The sequence below is a fragment of the Mauremys mutica genome, unplaced genomic scaffold (assembly GCF_020497125.1).
Source record: "Mauremys mutica isolate MM-2020 ecotype Southern unplaced genomic scaffold, ASM2049712v1 Super-Scaffold_100267, whole genome shotgun sequence".
NCBI classification, from domain to species: Eukaryota; Metazoa; Chordata; order Testudines; family Geoemydidae; genus Mauremys; species Mauremys mutica.
The window spans coordinates 224,883-249,175 of record NW_025423298.1 but is presented as its reverse complement, the minus strand read 5'-3'; the positions used below and the strand labels follow the sequence as shown (position 1 = coordinate 249,175).

The following is a 24,293-nucleotide window of genomic DNA, read 5'->3' as shown; positions in this document are numbered from 1 at the left end:
AAATGGCTCCTTGGGGTCCAGCTGCTAGAGTGAGAGCCAGGAGAGAGCAGTGTCTGGCTCACCGTGGGGGAGAGAAGAGACCTGGTGAGTGCAGATCTCCCTCAGCCTCCCCCGCAAGGCTGATCACTTCTATTGTCACTGTAATAGAGGGATCCAGGGTCTGGGACAAATCCCCCCTTTCCTCTCCAGGCCCTGCCCCCACTCCACCCCTTCCTGTCTCTGCTCCTCCCTCTCCCCGCCCAGCTCCTCCTGCACCCCACTGAACAGCTGATCACTGGCAGGTGGGAGGTGCTGAAGGGGAAGAGGAGGAGCTTGTCAGCAAGGCCTGTAGGGGAGGGGGGGGGGGGAGTTGGCTGCCAGTGGGCACTGAGCACCTATATTTTTCTCTCTTGGTTCTGCAGCCCCATAGCGTCGCTGACTTGGCTCCTTTCGCACTCTAGAGAGAGGAGCAGAACCAGGGCTATGGCTGATCTATGGGGCACCAGGTGAGTGGCAGAGGCTTACAGGTGCTGAGAGTTTGCCTGACCCCTCAGGGACACAGTGTGAGGGGGTGTCCCAGGGATCTCTATGAAAGGAGCAGAACAGGATTTACTTGGGGTGGGGAGACAATTGAGAGTGTCTCAGGGGGTTGTACATAGGTATTCCCTGGGTAAGAGACTGGCTACAGCACAGGCCTTGCTCTGAGCAGGATTCGAACCTGCACAGGGGAACCCTATTGGATTTCAACTCCAACGCCTTAACCACTCGGCCATCACAGCTGTGAGCACAAAACTGCCCCAATGCCAGAGAAACTGGTAAATAATCCCAATGGCCAGGTGTGAAGTCATCTGAACTAGAGAATTCTCACCGCAAACCTGGCTCCCAAAGCACAGGGGGGATTTGGGGTTTGTTCTGTTTGCTTAGCCAGGTGCCACAGGAGTCTTTGCTGCTTTTACAAATCCAGACTAACACAGCTACCCCTCTGATACTCCTAGTGACGCTCTCCAATGCATCCCCATCCTCCACCCACCTTGAGCTACATAGGAGCGGATCATTATTATCCCTACTTGAAAGAGGGAGAAGCCAAGGCTGAGAAAGGAGAATTGACTTGTCTTAGGTCACACAGCCAGCCAGTGGCAGAGTTGGGAATAGGACCCAAGAGCCCTGATTTTCATACTAACCATCAGATCGTAAATTTCAAACACTGAATGACCTGAATAAAGTGCTCTCAGATGAGCTCCAGACCAACAACAGTGCACAGTAATTATTCAGCAAGTATTTGAGGAGAACTGCAATGTTAGAGAGAATCATGAACTGCTCAGGGACAATTAATGCAGCAAAATTTGTCAACATATAACAGGTTATGACTTATTTCCTTGGTCTTAAAAGAGAACAACAAGGACCTGAGTCTCCTCCCTGTCAATAACCCCCTGCTCAGCCAATCAGGGTAGAGACTGAGGACGGGAGGCTGAGGGTTCTCACCAGAGAGACCAAAGGATGGCCCAGGTCACCAGTGGGGATCACTGCCCGAGCACTATTTCAGCCCCACATTTTTGGGTGGACCTCCCACAATGGGAGCTGCCGAGCACTCCCCCGCAACACACACACACACACACACACACACACACACACACACACCGCTCCTGGTGTTCGGAGGGGAACAGGTGAAAGAACAAAAGAAGCAAGAGACAAAGAGAAAGGAGGAAGGGATGGATGGAGGAAAAGGCGAAACAAAAAGGACAAACCCTAATGACCCCAGTGATTTTAAGGGAAAAAATCCCAGGTGCAGAATAAAATTCTGCCTCCTTAAGCTCGTGTTTTCCATGCCTAGAATTCAACTGTCACCAGATGGATCAGACTGAACAGGTTTCAAATTTCGAGGAGGCTCTTACCTTCTAAACAGGGATGGCTGTTTTCTAGTAAAATCAGGAAAAGGGAACGAGAAAACTCGAAAGAGGTTCCTCCTGGAGCTCACGTACGTGAACCTGAACACTCTCTCAGTCCTGAAAGAGAGACCTCGAGAAGGAGACTTGCTGAAGCAAAGCCACAGGGGTCTCTGAGGTTTCCCTGGACGCTTACCCCTGTCCTGCCTGGCTGATGTCAGCATCTCTCTGTGAGGTCACCACCTCCCCACTACCTTTGACTAATAGTCTGAGGTCCTGCAAAAGGCCTTTGTGATGTCACTGCCACACCCCTCCCTTGCTGTGCTAATGTCCTGCCCCTGGCCAGGCACTTTGGAGGTTTGAGCTACTCCCTTGGATCACCCCACTCAAGGAGCGTTCGTTCTAGGCAGCAAGCCAGCTAGACAGGAAAACGTCAGACGCTGCTCCCAATGCTACACTCAGTTTTTCAGAAAGTAGTCGACTTTATTGCCAGGAGAGACCATTAGAGCATCTAATCTGACCCCCTGCATATCACAGGCCTCCTGTATGACACAATAGCTACTTTTGGAGCAAACACATTCCAGAAAGGCAGCTAAGACTAGAAATCACATCAGGACATGGCGAATCCACCACTTTCCTTGGGAGATTGTTCCTGTGGTGAATCATCCTCGGTGTTGACTATTTGTGCCTTAATTGTAATATGAATTTGTCTCTTTTCACCTTCCAGCCATTGGGGCTTGTTATGCCTTTCTCTGCTAGATTCAAGAGCCCTTTAATATCCAATCTTTTCTCTCCAATATGGCACTTCAACACTTCAGTGAAGTCACCTTTCAATCTTCTTTTGATAAGCTAAACAGGTTGAGCTTGTTCAATAGCTCACTAGAAGGCATTTTATACCAGCCCTCAGAACATTTATTGGCTCTTTGGTCATCAGATTCCTGAACTGCAGCTGGATGTGGCTCTTGTTCTTCTGATCATTTTGGGAAAGCGGCCCCATCATGCTGCATAGCTAGGCAAAGTAGGTGTGTCTGTGCAAACACGATCTGTTCCTGAAGTCTTTCCCCCAGCTCCTCACTAGATGTGAGGGGGGAGCTCATTCAGCCTCTGCTTCCGCTTAGTGTTTAGAAACTCCTTTTTGTCCCTATCTCTGCTGGCCTTAGATTTCGCCTCCTGGCTATTTTGTGACAGCTCAGATGAGGTGGCTGAGTGGTTAAGGTGATGGACTGCTAATCCATTGTGCTCTGCATGCATGGGTTCAAATCCCATCCTCATCGGATGCATTTAGTCATTACTCCTCCTTTGTAGACAACCATGTCCCCCTTTGGTACAATGTTGCTTCTTGCAAACAAAAACCTTCTCAGAAACTCAGAACTCTCTTGCTTTAAATAAAATGTCTAAATTCCAGATTTCTTAAAAAAAGAAAAATTTTCTAGTCCTGTATTTCTTAATTTTTATCTCAAAAGGGAACATCCTCGTCATCTCCTCCAAACACCCTGGGACCTGCCCAAATTATTAAAATACCCTCAACCCGAGCAAGGCCAGAGCAGTGAACCAGAGCTAGTGTCTAGGCCAAGCTGTTCTGAAGGAGGCAACTCAAACATTTTCTCCCTGCTTCCCTTGGCAAGGTCTGACTGAGAAAACAAAATTCCCCAAACTGAAAAACCAATACTAATCTGTTTGGGGAGAGTTTGAAAGTATTATTGTTATTATTCTCTTCTGATTTCTGAATCAGTTCAGTTCAGTCTTTGTCCTCCAGGTGTGTTTCCAGCTAAAACCACATTGAGGGTACTGGACCACTGAGCTATCAGCTCTTAACACCCAAACTTTCAGTAACTCTATTATCAGTGCCTGCAAGTGTAATTTAAACCATAGGTCCATCTAACTCTGAATCTTGTCTTCTGACAGTAGCCCATACCAGGTGCCCCAAAAGCCACTCACCAAGGTACCACTGAGAGTTGAACCCAGGAACTCTTGTTTACAAAGCTGGTGCTTTAACGAGCCAAACCATGGTACCTGCTGTTATTTAAAGCAATGTGTTTGCCCATACCTGACTCTCTGCCAGTCCCCACTGGGCCCTGACAAGTGTTGCTTGTGTTTGGCTTCTGTAAAGCAGAGGAGCAGGTGAAGTTTTGCTCCCAAGGTGTGTGTGTGATTCTTTGGACAGGTCTACACTATGAAATTAGGTTGGTGTAATTACATTACTTAGGCTGGCAATGCAGTTCTATCAACCTAATCCCGGTGTAGATAACAGCTCAGCTGTCAGAACTTTCTGGAGCTATGAAAGGGGAGGGGCCGAGCCTCTGTAGCAGGAATGCAGGGCAGGCGAGTTCACGGCAGGCATGGTGGGATACTGGTGGAGGCCAGTTATGGTGATATAATGACCAGCAGCATTTACACTGACAATTTGTCACTTTAAGTTTGCTGCAAAAAGCTCTAGGCCTCTCGTCAAGGTGGTTTTATTTTGTCACCAAAACAGGGCAATTTTGTCGCCAGACATGGCATTGCAGTGTGTGCACCAGCCAAAAACTGCCGACCGAGGGAGCGTTGTGTGTTTTTCACACACCTGAGCAATATAATGATGCTGAAGTAACCTTGTAGTGCAGACCTGGCCAAAGATTCACACACACAAACACACACACAGCTTGCAAGGAAAACCTCACCTGCTCCTCTGCTTTGCAGAATCCAAACACAAGCAAAGCTTTTCAGGCCCCAGTGGGGATGACAGGGAGTCAGGTGTGGGCAGACACTGTGCTGTTGCCACAGGCAGGCACCATGGTTTAGCTGGCTAAAGCGCCTGCCTTGTAAACAGGAGATGCTGGGTTCAATTCCCAGTGGTGCCTTGTTGACTAACTCTCGGGCAACCTGGTATTGGCTACTGTGGGAGGACAAAACACCGAGCTCTTTGGTCCAGCCTAGTATAGTTGTTTAAATTATACTCACAGGCACAGATAACAGAATTACTGAAAGTTTGGGAGTTAAGAGCTGATAGGTCAGTGTTCCAGCCTGTCACAGATGATCCCGCTTCCTCTGGGACAGGGTCAGGTCTGGGCTCTCACACCAAATGGCTCGTTGTGGCTGCCAGAACCTGTGGGCAGCTCATTTAGTTTGCACCGAGGGTTGAGTCCTGCTTTGTGCACCGTGTGCGAGAATGAAAATCCTAAACCGCCCTTTGAAATAACGAATGCAGCAGGACGTGTTATTGTCCCTGCCCCAAAGCAGACAGACCAATGGAGAAATGCCATTGAGTCCAGGGTAACACTCCACTGCCATTTTACCTTGTTTGCTTCCTAAACTCCCTCCCACCCTTGAGGGCTCCCAGAACCCGGTATTGAGCCTGAGCCAAGATGTCTACGCTGCAAATTTACCACCCCACGGCCCTAGCCTGGGAGCCTGCACTGGCACGGGACAGCGCTGGGTGTTTCATTGCAGTGTGGACATAGCCTAGCATTATGTCTACACTGCCATTAACACACCCAAGTCACTATTCTCCACAGAAGGACCTGGTCTGTTCCATGATGGCAGCCCAGCCTGGGTGAGTCAAAGTCTCTTTTTATACAGCCACGCCCCAGAGATCTTGACTAGGGGGGAGAGAGACACCCACCCACCAGAGATCCTTAATGGTCTGGGGTGCACCCACACACCAGGGATTCTTATGGGTGGGAGGAATGGAGACAGCCAGACACACTGAGATCACTTCCTCCCAGGAGCCGGGCCAGACAGGGAGACACAGTCCCCCTTTACAGATCTGCCAGACAACCTTCCTCCCACTCCCTCCACACAATGTTCTTATTTGGAGGTGAAGCCAGGGAAATCACATGGAGGATTCTTATCTGGGGAACTGGGGGGACCCACTTACCACCAGAGATTCTTAAGGGCAGGAGGAACAGGGACTCCCACCTCTGTAGCATGGGGGTGGGTCACCTGCTGGGCTCATCTGGGCATATTTCACCTCGTCAGCTCCCTACCATTGCCTTGGGGGCCCCTTGTTCGCTGCCTCTGGTACCCAGTTTAGCCTCCTTCCCGAGGGCTGAAACGCTTTGATCTATCTAAGGTCTGTGGGATCAATACGTGTCATGGTGTAATTCTGTGTTATTCGGGGGTCAGACTAGCTGAGCTAATGGCCCCTTCTGCCCTTAAACGCCATGAAAACATTTCCCTGGTTTCTCCTTGCGCCTGACAGACACCACGGTGAGGGGCCCAAGAGAAGATCCTGGACACAGCGCTCTGGCTCTTACGTTACTTGGGGACGTCAGCGCTTTCCTAGCAAAGCTGCTGCTAAAGCGCTGGATTTGGGGAACGGTTCGGCTCCGATTCAGAGATCTGCCTGCGGGGTGTGAACCTGCCACGAGGAGTGGGAAACGCACCCAGCAACGGGAGGCGTTGGCTGAGCTCCAGGCTGCCCCCGTGTGGCCAAAGCTTAGAACTGAGCAGCGGAGTTTAAAGCTGGCGCTGGGAGGGACCTGAACACGCGCGGCACGAAGGCTCCTGCGTGTAACGCTTGTTGGGTGGGCAGCTGATTGTAGCTGATTGCCGGAGTTCAGGGCTGCACCCCGGGGTGCTGAGCAGGAGTCTGTGTGCAGGTTGGCCTCGCTATGCTGGTTTCTGGGTAGTTTGGGGTCGCCACTTCCCCTAGAGAGAGGGGAGCCAGGTCAGCCCAGGAAGGGAGGCATGCAAAACTCTGGTAGCAATTAGCAGTGGAACTACCCCTGTGAAGAGCCGCTGCAGACCCGCCAGGGAGAGCCAGTCTCTCTTTATGCAGCCCCCCCCCCAATTCCTCAGGACAAGGGTTTTGAGGATTGTTTGGAAAATGAGCCTTTGCTGACAAGGTTTGTCTCTGTTCATATTTCACCTTCAGCTGTTATGTTGAGGGATCTTTAGTGTATTTTTGGGAGGTTAATAACTATCTCCTCAACTTTATTTACTCAACTTAAAAAATGGTCATTTGATTTTTGCATCTCCCTGTGAAAATACAACTGATGTGTGGCTTTCTACAGGGGGTCATGATGTTAAAGTTAAGGAATTCAGTCTCTGTACTTCTGCGGGGGTGGGTTGCTTTTTTACAGCTGCCTCAGGGCCGGGCACACCGGGCTGTTAGCTGCACCCACTGTCCTTGCCAGGGGCCCCTGCTGAACCCTGGGCGGCTGCACTGCCATGCTGGGGTGACTCTGCAGGTGGAGAAGCTGCTGTGGAGCAATGTAGAGCAGGTGCAGGAAGGAGACGGGGTCACTATTCTCATTCTGAACTGCACAGTTTTCCAAATTTGGGACTAGATTCATAGATTCATAGACTTAAGGTCAGAAGAGACCATTATGATCATCTAGTCTGACCTCCTGCACAATGCAGGCCACAGAATCTCACTCACCCACTCCTGTAACAAACCCCTAACCTATGTCTGAGTTATTGAAGTCCTCAAATTGTGGCTTAAAGACCTCAAGGTGCAGGGAATCCTCCAGCAAGTGACCCGTGCCCCACGCTGCAGAGGAAAGCGAATGTCCGAGAACAATTCTAGGGGAAGGTGAACGCAGAGCAATGACACTGGAGATGCCCAGACCTCCAATAGGGGCAATGTGGAAATTAATAATGGGAAGATCATTTGTGAAATTAGTCGTCACTGACAAGATTTGTCTCTGTTCCTATTTCACGCTATGGTGTTAGTTAGAGGAATCAGTACAGATTTTTACTATATTAATTAAACACTTAATTTTATTTAATCAAGCCAAAAACTTAGTATCACTTATTTTTTCTGTGTCCTAGCAAGAATGAATTGAATTTTGTGACTTTCTGGAAAGTGCAGCGAGATTAAATGTGGGAAATTCAGTCTCTGTGTTTGTGAGCTGATGTTTTCCTCTCACAGGTCAGTGCCTGCACTGAAATACCCAGAGGGATCTAAGGGCTGGTGTACGCTGGGCACTGAACTGGCAAAGCGATGTCTCCCAGGGTGTGACCCCCCACACAAACTCATAGAGTTAAGGTGACCTAATCCTGGGTTAGTTAGTGCTAAAGAAAAGGAAGAATTGTTCTGTCCATGCAGCTATTAGAGGGATGGGAAAATCCCTCCAGTCACTGTCTACTCCAAAGTGCTATAGCAGTGCCCCAGCAGCATTTTAAGTGTAGACAGAGTGAAATTAGATTTATCTCCAGTTCGCACTGTGGATGCTCAGGCACTAAGACTGCAATAATAACAACAGCAGCACAGTGCTTGCATAGTTGGCAGGATTTGAACCTGCGCAGGGAGACCCCAATGGATTTCTAGTCCATCGCCTTAACCACTCGGCCACAACTACTTGATATGCAGCCATTTCACTGCATGATGATTTTGTTCTCACTGAATTGTCACTTCAAATTGTTTGCTCAGACCAGCTTCCCCAGCACACTCACGGCTGCGCATCAGTGTAAGTGTGTCCTTGGGTGAACAGTGAGAATTCCTGCCCATTTCCCTTCCGTCTGGAGCAGCATGAGAGTGTGTTTGTGTGAACGACCTTGCTGTAGATTGTTGTTCATTCCCCACTCTGACAATTCAGACAGTCCCTTTCCCATTCAAATCTCCAGCACATTGTTCCAATAGCAGGGGGCAGGATTTCTCTGGGGCACTGAGGGCTGGTGCGTGAACTCAGCCTTGCATTCCACCCTTGATGTTTCATGGACTAACAACAGCAGCAGAAAGAAAGAGCTGAGCCAATATCTCCCTGGCAGGGATGCAGGTGCCACATCCCCTCTGTCTGACCATCGCCATTGCAGGAGAGAAGGGTTCAATGGAATCGAATGCCCTGGCTCAGACCAGAGACACAGGGAGGTTTTGCTTTTTATGGATCTGTGCAAAGGAAATTTTGTCTCTGTGTGAAACTGAGGCAGGAAATGAAACGTCCACATGGTGGCCCAATGCTCTATGGAATGTGGGTGAAGGACTCGGGCTGAGAAATGATTTAACAGGGGTTTGTTTCAATTTATTGCCCTGATTAAAATCTATGACTAAAAGGCAGCCACTGTTGTTAGTACTTGTACCTGTGTAGGGACACCCCAGTGGGTGTCAAGTCCATTGCCTTCACCAGGGGCAGTTGATTATTTTACAAATTTCTTGGTCAAGGCCCGGATTCCAGAGAAAACAATACACTGCTGATAAGAAGAAGTACATCAAAAGATTTTGCAGCCACCATGGGCATAACTATGATGTGTCGTGTTTCACTCTTTATACCTGGCACCACCTCCTTTCCCTTTAGCCTTGTAGTTGACCAAGGGCAAAGCTGAACATCTCCTCAGATACCAGGAAGTGTTTATGTCCATTCCTGCGAGCTACACAGGTGTTTGATGTTGCTGCTTTCAGTCCTCTGGCTCTGCCGGGATAAGGAACAATTCAGGCTGTCACTGAACTGAAGGAGGAAGATCAGATTTTGACAGGGAGAGGGACGCCTCCTCTTAAAGGTGTTTGTCTGGCTGGCAGTCCTGGTTCCCAGGTCTCGCCCGTGGGGCTCCAGCAGTTTTGGGACCAGGTCACTCCCTTGGCCCCACCTGCCGCTCCCAGGCGCTCCCCTCCAGGGGCCATATCAGTGCAGCAGAGCTGAGCAGCGTCTGCCTGCTCGCTCCAGTGGCTGCCGGCCCCTCTCCATGGCAGGGCAGGGTGGGGCTGTGCCTCCGCGCGCTGCCCCTGCCTGATCACCCCTGTGGCCAATGGGATGCTGTGGGGGTGATGCCTGGGGGCAGCAGCATGTGGAGGCCCCCCAGCTCGCCCCGCCTTAGAGCCCCAGGTAAGCGCCACACCCCTGACCCCCTTCCTGAGCCTGCACCCCCACCCCTCCTCCTGTTCCCCCCACCCCCTCCTCATATACTCACTCCCACCCCCAAACTCCCTCCCAGAGCCTGCACCCCAATCCCCAGCCCCAACCCAGGGCCTGCACCCTAGACCTCCTCCCCCACCCAAACTCCCTCCCAGAGCCTTAGGCAGGTGAGGGGCGGAGTTTTGGGGGGCGGGTTCTGGGCGGTATGAGTGACATTATTGGCCCACTGGGAGGACTGGAGGACTGGCACTGGCCCTAAGGTAAATTGAGGTTGAGACCCTGCTTTAAGGGATTGGAGCAATGCTGGAGAGACTGACGGGCAGGGAGCTGGGGAGCTGTGTGTGCTCCAGGGAGAGTTGTTGTTGTGCTCTGGTGACACAGAGCGGGGGTGGGGAGTTTGTAAGCTGTGGTGTTTGTACAGAGATAACGTTTACTAACCCCCAGGTTAAAAACTGTTCCTGCTCTGGGCTATACAGGACACTGTTGTGAGTGTAGGTCAGTGAGTGAATGTTTCCCTGCAGGATAATAGGTTCCTACTTCCAAGCCAAATGATTCCCTTTAAAAACATTTTCAAATGAAAATCGATTTCCAGACCCATCTCCAGTATGTTCAGGAGTTCGCTGAATGGGGGCAGGGGGCTTGAAAAGAATTTAAACACTCAGCATTTTCCTGTGCAAATGAATAAAGACCTAGCAGAGCTGTCCAGCAGCTGAAATCAGTTCCAGTCCTCGGCATCTCTCAGAGGGACACTCGGTAGCTGAGGCATGTGGGACACCTCTGTGGTGAGGACAGGTGAAAAAATGCTGGATTCAATGAAAGCTGAGCCCATAGGAGGGGAAGGTGAACGGCGGCACCACACAGGGTCATAACACTCAGACACGGGGCTTCACTGTCACCTCCCCTGTGTTTTCCATCATTTCTATCCTAAGGAACACACCCTCCCCCTCCCCCCCACACTGTCACACACAACCTTCTCCCCTTGAGCCCCATCCCACCCCTACCCCTCTCCCCCACACTCGCCATGGGACACAGCCTCTCGGTGACTCACCCAGATGGGGGCTTGTCTCTGCATCTCCCCAACAGGGGAGCAGAGAGCCGAAAGGGCCACAGGAGACCAATGGAGCTAGGCAGGAATAGAAAAGACTTCCCCTCCCTTCCCAAGAGTCCCATTAATCTCACCCATGGGACATTCCAGCCCCGGGTGGGCTCAAAGCACCAACCTTCCCCTCAGCAACGGAAGGGGGAACCAGCTCTATCACATGGAAGGAGGCTCCCCACCTCTGCTGCTGCCATCCTGCAGCCTTTAATATGGATTTGTTTTAGCTAATGCAACCCCCCCCACTCCGCTAATCCATCCATGAAACATGGAGACAAGCCCCTGGAAAGAGGGTCTAGTGGTGCAATGGGTTAGTGCCCAGTACTTACAGAGCAGTGCTGAGTGGAGTCATGCTGAACTTGTGAGTTTAAACCTCAGCTACAACACTAATTTCCTTTAAGCAAATGGCTTCTGCCAATCATTTTGCCCTGCAGAAAATACAGTTGCAACTCAGAAGACACCAAGGTCCCCTTGCTTTACAGAGAGCAGGGCAGATTCCACAGATCTACCAGGTTCTGCTCTCCACCAGCCGCCTGTGTTAGAAGGAGTCGAGCAGAGCCCAGAGCACTGCCCCCGACTCCCCCTCAGTCTTTGCTCCCCAAACCACCTGTGTGCTCACCCTCTTCGCTGTGAGACTCAAACCCTGCCTGGCTTTCTGTATGTTGGGTTTTTTTTTTGTCTGTCGTGTTGATGTGCATGTGGGTCCTGTGTGATTTTTGTAGATGCCTTGCATAGTTTTGTGTGAATGCATGGGTGTCTGTATGACTTTTGCATGCAGATTGTTTTTTGCTAAGTATTGTTTTGGTATGTGGTTTTTGTGCTTTCCTGTTGTGGGCTTTTGCTGTATTTTTTTGGTTTGGATTTGTTCTGTTTTGTGTGGCTTTCCCTTATGTGTATATGGCTCTGTGTGCTGTGTGGGTTTGGTTTTTGTTTATGTCTGTGTGGGCCTGTGCAGTCTGTGATGTTCTCTTTCTCTCTATTTGTCTCTCTGTTTGTATCTTCATGTGTAAATTCACTGGAACTTTTCAAACTCTCCACAGCTTTGCCAATTTTCACCAGGAATTTTACTCATTAACAAATTCTCACTTGTTCCCTACCAGTTGGTGACCATTGCCTCAGGGGCCTGTCAGTCTCAGGGGCCTGATTTCCCATTGACCCTTCCCCCTTCTATTGGGACTGGGAACTAGCCAACCAAAAAAATCCCACTCAGTTTTAGTAAAGGGCCAACAGTCCCCTTACACAAGCTGGGCCTGTGAGGGAGGGAGAGCTCAGTGGTTTGAGTATTGGCCTGCTAAACCCAGGTGTGTGAGCTCAGTCCTTGAGATGAGCCATTTAGGGATCTGGGATAAAAATCTGTCTGCGGATTGGCCCTGCTTTGAGCAGGGGGTTGGACTAGATACCTCCTGAGGTCCCTTCCAATCCTGGTATTCTATGATAGGGTCACCAATGTTCAGAGAAACTAGCACAAGCTGGGCCCATGGTGTAATGGTTGGCATGCTGGAATCTGAGTTCAAATCTCAGTGGGACCTTATGGTAAATCCCTGGAGATCCAAGTGCTTTCCTATCTCCAGCTGTATAAAAATGAGTTGTTTACCTTTTGCTGAGTGACTTATACCCACTGGAGCCAGGTCTTTGGTTGGAATGGGGTCTAGAAGTGGCTATGGTTTGACTGGGTGTTTGGGATTTCTGATGCCCACAAGTTTGGCCCTTGTGCTTTCTACCACACTTTTCCTCTTGCCCACATGGTGCTTGAAGAAAGGAGTGTCAGGGCCAGGTTTCATAGTCATGGAAAGGCAGGAGGGAGGAAGAGCCCCAGAGCCCTCACCCCCGTGCCCCAGCCCAGAGCTTCCTCCCACACCTGGAACTCCTCATCCCTGCCCTCACCCCAGAGCCCTCACCCCGTCCTGGTCCCCAACCCCCTGTCTCAACCCACAGCCCCCTCCTGCACTCTGAATCCCTCGGCCCCACCCTGCAGCCTGGAGCCCCCTCCTCCACCCCAAACCCCTCATCTCCCCACAGCTCCCACAGGCAGACCCTGGAGCTCCCAGCAGCCATGGGTGGCCGGGGAGCCCCCACAGCCCCACCCCACTGCCTATGGACCCTGCAGCTCCTACGAGTGGACCCCAGAGCTCCCAGCCGCTGTGAGCGGACCCAGGATTTCCCAACAGGCCTTGATGGCGGGAGGACCCTGCAGCCCCACGTCATTGCTCACAGACCCTGCAGCGCCGAAGCCCCTGGAGCTCCCGGCCGCCCCAGGCAGGAGAGGAGCCCCCAGCGCTCAGACACCGCAGGCAGAGCCCGGAGCTCCCAGTCACCGGGGCGGGGGGGGTGAGGAGAAGCCGCAGCCCCCGGCCAGTGCAGGTGGCCCCGCAGCTCCCAGCCGCCGCGGGCGGGCGGACGCCAGAGCCCCCAGCTGCCATCGGGACCCCGCGGCCGCCCCGGGCAGGAACCGTCACCCCGCGACCGGCAGAAAACAGCCACGCACGGAAGCGCCTCGCGCCCTGTGACCCCCCCCGGTGCTGCGGCTTCTCGCCAGGCGGGAGGCGGCGCCGCTGCTGCGGTCTCGGTTCCTCCGCCCGGCAGCGGGACCCGCCCCGCGTGGCCTCGCGCCGCTTCTCGCGGGCGGCGCTGAGCTCTGAGCGCACAAGGCCCTGGCGGCTCCACCCCGCATCGCTGTAAGACAACGTCACCAATGGGAGCTGAGCCTGTCAGAAACGTCAGTTGGGGAGGGCCCAATGGGAGACCAGCTTTCAGAGACCCGCCCCACGCAAGGGCCAATGGGTGATTAGCTGTCAAAAAACACTAGGCAGGACAGCACCAGCCAACCAGGAACCGCCCCTCATCTCAAGCCCCCAAACAGCCCCCCCACCCCCCACCTGTCCTATGCCCCACAGCAGCAGCCAGCACCGGGTGGCTCGTGTTACACCCCACAGCAACCCCCAAAGCAGAGTCTCAATTCCCCTCCCCCACCACTGCTCTTCATTAGGTAACAAAAACCTCACCCAAACACCAAAAAAGAAAGGAGACACTTTCTGCTTCCCACAGCCAAGCTTCTCCCGCAGCCCCTTCCCCATGTCTGGCCACACGCTCCCAGCTCAGGGTGACCACACACCCCGTCGGGGCAGGCTCTGCTCAGCCCGGCTCCCCACAGCCTGCACTAAACATGTGGGTCCCAACCCCAAAACTTACTCATATTTTACCCCAATGGCCTCAAACTGCCGCTTTTAATATGCAAATAAGGTGCTGCCACACTCAGGCCACACCCGAGCTCTGTCGTGGAGCCACCCGGCAGAGAACCAGGTGATATTTAAATTAGCCAGGACGCCGCTCAGTCATTTCCCTCTGCTCCCAGCAGGTGGCGCCGGAGAGCTCCCAGCTCGCTCAATTCCCTTTCTCGCGTCGGCTTCAGCCCCCGGGTTACAAACGCACCAACCGGGGAGCAGGAGTGCGGGACTGCTCCAGGGTGACCAGATGTCCCATGTTTAAAGGGACAGGCAGGTCCGGGAGGACTTTTTCTTATATAGGAGCCTATTACCCCCCCACCCCTGTCCCGTTTTCCACAGTTTCTTCAAGGTCACACTATGAGGCTGCTCTGCGGGGACGGACTTGCACACTTGGGAGCCATCAGCCGGATCTGCGTGCCTGGGAAGCTGCGTCCCTCCAGAGGCGTTTGAGAAGCCAAAGGGGCCGTGGGTGAGTTTGTGATGAGGTGAGTGTGAAGTGTGGAAGGGGGAGGGTGGCAAGAGGAGGTTTTGAGAGGAAGAAAGGTGCTGCTGAGCTGGTAGGTGAGGGCAAGGTCCCAGGCGGGTGTTGTGTGAGGAGCGGTGTAGGCCCCGAAAGGCGTCCTGCTGGGCAAGGGCAGGTGAGGAGGGCCAGGGCTTTTCCCAGGGCTGTTGCTGCGGCCAAAGCCTTTGGGAAGCAGAAGAGGGCCAGGGGTGCTGTTGCCTGCTGGGGCCCATGCGACGGTGTAGGTGTACACTGACCAAGGCTGGTCTGTGGGAGCTGGGGCCCCTCCCCGTGCCCCTTTCCTCGTTAGTATAGTGGTGAGTATCCCCGCCTGTCACGCGGGAGACCGGGGTTTGATTCACTGGCGGGGAAGGTGACCCCTTTTCAAGGGGGGAACAAAGAAATCCCTGGCCTGCCCACCCCATGCCTTCCATTCTCCTTCTACGGCCACTTCCCTTCACACCCCGCACTGATGACTTTCACCTCCAGAGAGACAATTACCTCGCAAGGACATGCTGGCCCTAGCCAAAGCCTCTCCCTGGCCTTCCGCCCCCGGGCCCAGCTTCGGGGCTGGCACGTTTCAGAGCGGCAAAGGGAAATAGGCTGGCCAGGGGCATGAGGACAATGGCCCAGACAAACGGGGAGGGACTCGGTCCAGGGGTGGAGGAAGACAGAAAAAGGGACAGGCATGGGATTGGCTTCCTGTCTTTTTTCCTTTGCTCAGCATTTGACCTGTGACTGTAATGGGGAGACTTGAGAAAGACCTGTGGCCGCCGGCGAGGTAGGTGGCCGCCCCAGGAGCACAGAGCTGAGCATTTTCCAGTGTGCTGCTTCCTGTACCCCCAGCGCCTGGCTGTGATCGTATAGTGGTTAGTACTCTGCGCCGTGGCCGCAGCAGCCTCGGTTCGAATCCGGGTCACGGCATTGCTTTTTGGTGGGGAGGGGCTATCCTGCAGCACGCCTCGTGGTTTTTCCATCCTGGTGTTACAGAGATAGTGTACTTTCTTTCTTTCTTTTAATAAAATCCTTTTCTTTTTAGAACCTGATTAATTTCTTCCCTTGTTTGGATTTTCAGGGGAAGTGGAGGGGGAAAAGTGAATCCCTCTTTGTTTGATTCAAGGAGTTTGAATCAAGGTATCTTTCCCAACAACTAGGAGAGGGGGAAGAAGGTGGGGGAATGGTTTATTTCCCTTAGGGTTACGAGTCAAGGAGTTTGGATCTGTGTTCCCCAGGGAAGGTTTGGGGGAACAGGGCGTGTGCTAGACACTGGAACTTCTAGAGGGTGGCAGCTTTACCAGATCTAAACTAGGATTTAAGTTGAGAGGGGCCCATGCAGGTCCCCATCTTGTGGATGCTAAAGTTCGAAGTGGGGAATAAACATATGACGGGGCGATGCCCGCATTCTCCGAGCCTGTCGACTAAGGGCGTGGTGGACGGGAGAGTCGGCCATCTGACTTTTGGCCTTGCTGCCCGTAGCGGTCAAGCCGAAAAATCAAAAGCCATCCTCCCCAGGCCCACAGCCACCCAGGGGCTCTTCTGCACCATCTGGCCTCCACGAGTGCCGCACTCTGACCAGCTGAACCAGGCAAGCCACGGGAAACTTCTCAAGGTCTTCCCCTGGTGTGGGCTTGGATGCGAAAAGCACCTGGCCGTTCATCAGCTGTTGCAAGAAGTGTGCAGAGTAGGAGTAGCGATGGGGCTGTAGCTTTCCACAGCATCTCAATTTTGGCAGCTTTCCATTCCCCTTTTCTGTGTAATGTCCCTCCCATGGGTTTCACTTGCGGAACTGTACGACTCTGGCAGGGTGGCCATTTAGAAATCTTTTCCTTGCTTTTCTTTTTCGCCTGGCCCCAGCGTTAGGACCGTTTGGGTGTTTCAGTGTGTGTGTTTTCCCATTTGGAGGCATTTGGAAGTTTGGAAGGGGAGCCGAAAGAGGAGTCTTTTTCACAAGCAAGTTGGCTTTCTGCACAGGTAGGGCCCTTGGCCGTAAAGCTTAGCTCCGTCAGTGCGTCTGCATGGGGTTCCTCCAGTGCCTCAAGAGCCCGTGCTAAACTCTCGGTGTGGGCGTTTGGCTTGCGCCAGTCAGAGTGCGGTGCCTGCGTCTTCCCAGGGCCAGCTCCCGTGAGGCACGCATAACTTGGGAGGAAAGGGGTAGAAGAGAAAGCAAGTGAAGCTGACTTCGAGTGGTGGTGCCACTGGGTGGAGTGGTCCTCCTGCTCCTTCCTGTCGGAGGGGTGGGCTTGGGGGGTCTGGCTGTGGGCGGTGGGAGGATGGTGTCCAGGGAAGTCCCAAAGGTCACCCTGCGCCGGCGGAGTGTGAAGCCTCTCCCCTAGGTTGGGGTGCCGAGTATTAAGCCTTCCTCTGTGGCTTGGGCTGGGGAGCGTGATCCGGCGTCGGGTACATTTGGGTGGAGCTGGCAGCCGGCAAGAATTCGGGCCATCAGGTCAACCCTCTGTGGACAATGGGGGCGAGCCGGCAGGCCTGCGATTTTGGCTTCGCGGGCGGGCAGCTCAAGCCTGGCCTCCTATGAGCCTGGAAGGCAGCCGGCCGGGCTCACCCGTCTCCAAGTTCCTTTCAGGCAGCAGGTGGAGCGAGGAGCCCAGGGAGGTATCAGGAGCTTCGTCCTGCCCGGCGCCTGCGCCCAGCAGGGCTCTTGCCCGCTCCAGGCCCACCTGGTTGTGGCCTCTGCCACCCCTAGCAGTCAGCCAAAAGAGCAGAAGCCACCCTCTCCCTCCCGGAGTGGCCAGCATAGGGCTTGAACCCATGACCTTGGCGTTATTAGCACCACGCTCTAACCAACTGAGCTAGCCGGCCAATGGCAATGTCTGCCTTGCCTGACCCTTTTGGAAGGAGTCACTGGCTGGCGTGGGGAACGATGTGGCCTCCGTTATCGAATGGATGGATCGAGACACCACCTGCCAAGGTAGGGGAATTAGCTCAAGTGGTAGAGTGCTCGCTTTGCATGCGAGAGGCAGCGGGATCAATGCCCGCATTCTCCAGCGGCAAGGCAGCTCCAGGACCTTCTCTTGCCCTTCTTTTAGAAGCCATGGACAGTCAGCCGGCCTAGCTCCTCCAGTGGCCTCCATCCCTCTCCCCGCTTGGCTTCCCAGAAAGCCAGCCCTTGTGGAGCACAAAGCTCTTCCTCCCCGGCCCTTCTCCCCCTTGCGCTGACTGGGAGGCTGGAGACAGCTGGGGGAAGTTAGCTCAAATGGAAGAGAATGGGAGAAGTAGTCAGACCCATATACACATTCTCCAGCCTGCTCTGCTCTGCTTTGCTCTGCTGGGCTGGGCTCTAGTGGGGGACCTGCACCTTTCTTTCTGAGCTCTCACTGGAGCACAATCCCTTTCCTCCTCCCTCCCTGCTAGTCTACGCCAAGCTCATTGGCCGGGAGGGAGAGCCACTCAAATACAGAATTACTCACATCCCAGGGGTCCATGAAGAGAATGAAGAGATGGGCGGGGTGGCATGCGATACCAGCTCAGCTGAGACCGTGAGACCTCGCAGCCTCCTGATCTCAGGCAGCATGGCAGCCGTGGAGCAGAGCAGAGCACGCAGACAGCTTGGAGACAGCCAAAGCGGGGAAGGGCTGCGTTGGTCTGGAAGAGGGAGTTGGTGGCTGTCTATCCTGGCGGAGGCAGGGTCGCTTTGCTGTATGCTTGGCCAGGGGCCAGGGAGTCTGCTAGAGTTGCTGAGCTGGGCCTGTTCCGGGCTTTCCTTGGGTTAGAGGAAAGTGGTGAAGATAGGAACGGCCCTCCTGGGTGAGACCGATGGTCCAGCTAGGCCACTATCCCGTCTTCTGACAGTAACCGATGCCAGGCGCTTCAGAGGCAATGGCCAGAGCAGGCAATCGTCAAGTGATCTATCCCTGCGTTGTCTTCTGAAGCTTGGTGCTTGTTTCAGGGGCTAACTCTCAGCCCAGACACACTCCAGGGAGGGAGCGTTGGTGTTTGTGCCGAGGAGCGTGGCTGGGACTCGGACCCCCTTCCCCAGCTCTGGGTAGCACGCACCCCTCCCCCCCATTTCAGGCTGTGTTCTGCTTAAGGCCACAGAGCTCTTGCCTTTTTTTGCCCGGTGCCTGAGAGTGAGGCCAGCTGCAGGGAATTAGCTCAAGCGGCAGAGCGCTCGCTTTGCATGCGAGAGGTAGGGGGGGCGATGCCCGCATTCTCCGAGCCTGTCGACTAAGGGCTCCTGATGAGTGTGGTGGACGGGAGAGCCGGCCATCTGACTTTTGGCCTTGCTGCCCGTAGCGGTCAAGCCGAAAAATCAAAAGCCATCCTCCCCAGGCCCACAGCCACCCAGGGGCTCCTCTGCACCATCTTGCATGAGCCGGTGGAAGTGGAGCCTGGAACTGAGCTGATGCGCTGAGGGTTATTTGCACTGTGCGCTTCACATGGAGGTGAAAACACGGGGCACAGATCTTTGAGTACAACCCTCATCCTGAGGAATGGTGGCGGGGGCGGGGGGCTGCATAAAGAGAGACCGGCTCTCCCTGGCGGGGCTGCAGTGGCTCTTCACAGGGGCAGTCCCACGGTCAATTGGTACCAGAGTTTTGCCGGTCTCCTTTCGTGGGCTGACCTGGCTCCTCTCTCTTTAGGGAGACTGGTGACCCCAAACTTTCCAGAAACCATCATAGCGAGGCCAACCTGAGCACAGACACCTGCTCAGCACCCCGGGGTGCAGCCCTGAACCCTGGCAATCAGCTACGCCCAGCTGCCCACCCAACAAGTGTTACACGCAGGAGCCTTCGTGCCCCGTGTGTTCAGGTCCTTCCCAGCGCCAGCTTTAAACTCCGCTGCTCAGTTCTAAGCTTTGGCCACACGGGGGCAGCCTGGAGCTCAGCCAACGCCTCCTGTTGCTGGTTGCATTTCCCACTCCTCGTGGCAGGTTCACACCCCGCAGGCAGATCTCTGAATCAGAGCCGAACAGTTCCCCAAATCCAGTGCTTTAGCAGCAGCTTTGCTAGGAAAGCGCTGACGTCCCCAAGTAAAGTAAGAGCCAGAGCGCTGTGTCCAGGATCTTCTATTGGGCCCCTCACCGTGGTGTCTGTCAGGCGCAAGGAGAAACCAGGGAAATGTTTTCATGGCGTTTAAGGGCAGAAGGGGCCATTAGCTCAGCTAGTCTGACCCCCGAATAACACAGAATTACACCATGACACGTATTGATCCCACAGACCTTAGACAGATCAAAGCGTTTCAGCCCTCAGGAAGGAGGCTAAACTGGGTACCAGAGGCAGCGAACAAGGGCCCCCCAAGGCAATGGCAGGGAGCTGACGAGGTGAAATATGCCCCGATGATCCCAGCAGGCGACCCACCCCCATGCTACAGAGGTGGGAGTCCCTGTTCCTCCTGCCCTTAAGAATCTCTGGTGGTAAGTGGGTCCCCCCAGTTCCCCAGATAAGAATCCTCCATGTGATTTCCCTGGCTTCACCTCCAAATAAGAACATTGTGTGGAGGGAGTGGGAGGAAGGTTGTCTGTCAGATCTGTAAAGGGGAATTGTGTCTCCCTGTCTGGCCCAGGCTGAGTGTGGGTGCCACTCTCCCCCCCAGTAGATCTCTGGTGGGTGGGTCCCCAGGGTGTGAGTGCTCCCATCCCCCGATACAGGCTGGGGGGGGGGTATAACTGGCTCTCCCTGTCCTGCCCAGGCGGTGCTACAGCAGCTGTTCACAGGAGCAGCAACCCCACTGTCAACCTGCAGCTTTAACCTGCTCCAGGGGTGACCTGCTTCACCCTCCTGTGGGAGCCCGGGGACCCCGAACTGCCCAGAATCACCTGATTGATGCCGAGCTTAGCACAGACACCGGCTCAGCATGGCAGGGTGCAGCCCTGAGCCCTGACAATCAGCTTCCCTCCGCCTCCTACCGCACAGCGAGGGTCCCACGCGAGAGGCTTTGGGCCCAGTTTGTTCAGGAGCGTCCCAGGCTCCAGCTGTAAACTCTGCTGGTCAGTTCTGAACTTTGGCCACACGGGGACGGCACTAACGGTCCCATCTAAACGCTGTTTGCGTTCGACCCTTCAGCTCGCAGATTGTAACCCGCGGGCAGATCTCTGAGTGCAGCCAAATCCCTCCCCAAACTGAACATTGAAGCAGCAGCGCCCATTGGAAAGATCAGGATTTTTGCCTTTAAAAACAAGGGAAATGTCTCCAGCGAGAGACTGAAGAAGCTCAACTGATTTCATTGACTCCATAAATGTTCCTCTGTGTCCCCCTAGGAGTCATGCCCCACATTTTGGGAACCACTGAACCCTACTCGCTAATCAGGGGCTAGTGATGCCAAAGCCCAGGGAAAGGGAGAACAAGTGCGGGGCCCCCAGCACTGGAGCCATGTGAAGGGGCTGCAGGAGAGGGGCAATGGCTGGTGGCACAGGGAGTTAAGGGCAAAGGGGGCACAGGAGGGGGCAGGAGTTAGGGGTGAAGGAGGTGCAAGGGTTGGGAGTGCAGGAGCTAGCGGTAAAGGGGGAGTGGGGATCGTCCAGGGGCAATGGGGAAGTGCCAAAGTACAAGCTTTGCCCAGGGCACCATTTCCCCTAATGCTGGTCTGAGCAAACAATTGGAAATGACCCTTCAGTGAGACCAGAACCATAGTGTAGAAAAGCCCCTTTGTTAAGTGGTGGTGGCTTAGGGAGATGGGTTAGAAAGCAACAGGTATTTGTCTGTGGAGGTTGGATTCTTGCCTGCTAGGCAAGGCTGGGGTGTGGTGTCTCCATGGCTGCACTTTCAGTGTCTGATCTGCCACAGGGAGCCAAGTCTAGACATATTCAGAGGCTCTATGCCAGGGTTTCTCAAACTTCCTTTCACTATAACCCCTTTTTGCAAAAAAAACTTACTACATGACCCTAGAAAGACACACCAAGCCCCTCTACACTGAGCAGAGGCAGAGGAGACAAAGCCTGAGCCCTGCCCCAGTTAGGGGAGGGCAAAACCAGAGCTTGAGGGATTCAGCCCTGGGTGGTGGGGCTCAGACTTTTGGTTTCAGCCCCAGGCACCAACAAGTCTAATGCCAGCCCTGGTGACCCCATTAAAACAGGGTCACATCCCACTTTGGGGTCCTGACTCTCAGTTTGAGAACCACTGCTATATGCTGATGGGAAAGAGTTTTCCTGGGGGTGCAGTTAATACACTTCCCAAGAGGTGGCAGCTATGTCAGTGGGAGAAGCTATATCGGTGGGTGCGCAAGCTGTGGTGTTTGCCACATTTAAGAAGTTTAATCAAACCCCATTTTTAAAACCACCTGTGGTCTGGGAATGGCAAAGGAGCTCGATGAATCTGGGTTTGTCCTTCAAAGTCCTGGACATCACGATTCTACACTCTTAGTGTCATGGGGCTATTGCTCAGTGGTAGAGTGCTTGACTGCAGTTCAAATAGTCCTCAGTTCAAACCCCAGTGTTCTCTTATAACCCTCTTTCTTTTTTTTAAAAAAAGGAAAACATTTTCATTTCCATTGTCCATTATGTTCAGGGGCTCCACTATACGCGGGGTGCTTGATATCAATGTAAACACTCAACATTTCACTGTCCAAATGCATAAAAACCTAGCAAAGCTGTCCATCAGCTAAAATCAGTTCCAATCCTCTAAGTGTCTAGTTTATGTTTTCATCAGTTAAACAAAGGTATCATATGAATGTACATTTGCAGATCCCTCTTCTCCAGGAGCTGTGCTGTGCAGAAGAACAAGAGCCACATCCAGCTGCAGTTCAGGAGTCTGATGACCAAAGAGCCACAAAGTGTTCTGAGGGCTGGAGAAAAATGCCTTCTAGTGAGCTATTGAACGAGCTCAACCTGTTTAGCTTATCAAAAGAAGATTGAAAGGTGACTTCATTGAAGTGTTGAAAGGCCTTAATGGAGAGAAAAGATTGGGTATTAAAGGGCTCTTGAATCTAGCAGAGAAAGGCATAACATGACCCAGTAGCTGGAAGGTGAAAAAAGACAAATTCATATTACAAATAAGATGCAAATATTCAACAGCGAGGATGATTCACCACAAGAACAAGCTACCAAGGAAGGTGGTGGATTCACCATCTCCTGATGTCATTTAATGAAGACTAGATGCCTTTCTGGAATGTGTTTGCCCCAAAGGTAGCTATTGTGTCCTACAGGAGGCCTGTGATATGCAGGGGGTCAGATTAGATGCTCTAATGGCCTCTTCTGACCATAAAGGCGACTAATTTCTGAAAAACTGAGTGTAGCATTGGGAGCAGCAGCTGATGTTTTCCTGTCTAGCCGGCTTGCTGCCTAGAATGAATGCTCCTTGAGTGGGGTGATCCACAGGGAGTAGCTCAAACCTCCAAAGTGCTTGGGCAGGGGCAGGACATTAGCACAGCAAGGGAGGGGTGTGGCAGAGACATCACAAAGGCCTTTTGCAGGACCTCAGACTATTGGTCAAAGGTGGTTGGGAGGTGGTGACATCACAGAGAGATGCTGACATCAGGCAGGCAAGACAGGGGCGAGGGGCCAGGGAAACCTCAGAGACCCCTGTGGCTTTGCTTCAGCAAGTCTCCTTCTCCAGGTCTCTCTTTGAGGACTGAGAGAGTATTCGGGTTCACGTACGTGAGCGCCAGGAGGAACCTCTTTCGAGTTTTCTCCTTCCCTTTTCCTGATTTTACTAGAAAACAGCTGTCCCTGTTTAGAAGGTAAGAGCCTCCTCGAGGTTTGAAACCTGTTCAGTCTGATCCATCTGGTGACTGTTGAATTCTAGGCATGGAAAACACGAGCTTAAGGAGGCAGAATTTTATTCCGCACCTGGGATTTTGTCCCTTAGAATCACTGGGGACATTAGGGTTTGTCCTTTTTGTTTCACCTTTTCCTCCATCCAGCCATCCCTCTCCCTTTCTCTTTGTCTCTTGCTTCTTTTGTCCTTTCTCCTGTTCCCCTCCCAACACCAGGAGGCGGGTGTGTGTGTGTGTGTGTTGTGGGGGAGCAGTGTGTTTTTCGCCGTGTAGCCAGCACCAGACCTTGCACCACCCCCAGCTCTGCCCCCTTCCTGCCACTGCGACCCCATCTCACCTCCTGACCCTGACTGGGCGCCCCCGGCCCCTCGTAGCAGGGGGCTGTGCAGGAGGGTCTCCTTGCAACCATGAGTGGGTGTCTGGTGGGTGCCGTCACCTCCGCCAGAGACCCCCTAAGAAACTCACTAGCTTCCTCCACATGTGGGGAGGGGCTCCTACTTTCTGACTTGGGTGGAGATTCCATGATGTCAGAGCCCGTGGAGGAAGGGGTTCAAATCACGAGTCTGGAGTGGCAGGGCAACCCCCTCCCCCAGTCAGATTCTGCTAGGGGGCTGGTCTGGGATCTGTAGGGACGGAGACACAGGAAAAAGCAGCCTCTACTATGGAACCCAGGAGTCCTGGCTCCCAGTCCCTCTGCTCTCACCTCTAGACCCCCCTCTGCTCCCAGAGCAAGAGATAGAACCTAGAGGTCTTGGCGCCCAGCTGCCTTCTTGCTCTGACCACTAGACCCCACTCCACTTTTAGGCTCGCTGCCTCTTCTATCCACCCAGCCCACCTGTCCATCCCTTTGCTGCAGGTTTCTGGGGTGTCACCCCTGCTCTGCGCTCCCCCAGTGCAGCCCAAGGCTTTTCCTCCCCCCAACCACACATCCTCTGCCCCCTCATGCTGGATCGTCTGCCTGGCCCATAGGAAACCTCGAGGAGGCTCTTACCTTCTAAACAGGGACGGCTGTTTTCTAGTAAAATCACTAAAAGGGAAGAAAACTCAAAAGAGGTTCCTCCTGGCACTCACGTCTGTGAACCCGAATACTCTCTCTGTCCTCAAAGAGAGACCTGGAGAAGGAGACTTGCTGAAGCAAAGCCACAGGGGTCTCTGAGGTTTCCCTGACCACTC

At 53.5% G+C, this 24,293-nt stretch overlaps 6 non-coding genes across 6 annotated transcripts; 3 read left to right on the top strand and 3 right to left on the bottom strand.

The window, feature by feature from the left end:
- Nucleotides 1-676: 676 nt before the first annotated feature.
- Nucleotides 677-758, bottom strand: TRNAS-UGA. The gene has a single exon. It is a non-coding gene; the product is annotated as a tRNA-Ser (tRNA).
- A 2,296-nt stretch (nt 759-3,054) lies between these two features.
- Nucleotides 3,055-3,136, top strand: TRNAS-GCU. The gene has a single exon. It is a non-coding gene; the product is annotated as a tRNA-Ser (tRNA).
- Nucleotides 3,137-4,628: 1,492 nt separating this feature from the next.
- TRNAT-UGU lies at nt 4,629-4,702 on the top strand. Its single transcript has one exon. It is a non-coding gene; the product is annotated as a tRNA-Thr (tRNA).
- A 3,362-nt stretch (nt 4,703-8,064) lies between these two features.
- On the bottom strand, nt 8,065-8,146 carry TRNAS-AGA. The gene has a single exon. It is a non-coding gene; the product is annotated as a tRNA-Ser (tRNA).
- A 9,050-nt stretch (nt 8,147-17,196) lies between these two features.
- On the bottom strand, nt 17,197-17,270 carry TRNAI-AAU. Its single transcript has one exon. It is a non-coding gene; the product is annotated as a tRNA-Ile (tRNA).
- Nucleotides 17,271-17,382: 112 nt separating this feature from the next.
- TRNAA-UGC lies at nt 17,383-17,455 on the top strand. The gene has a single exon. It is a non-coding gene; the product is annotated as a tRNA-Ala (tRNA).
- Nucleotides 17,456-24,293: the final 6,838 nt, after the last annotated feature.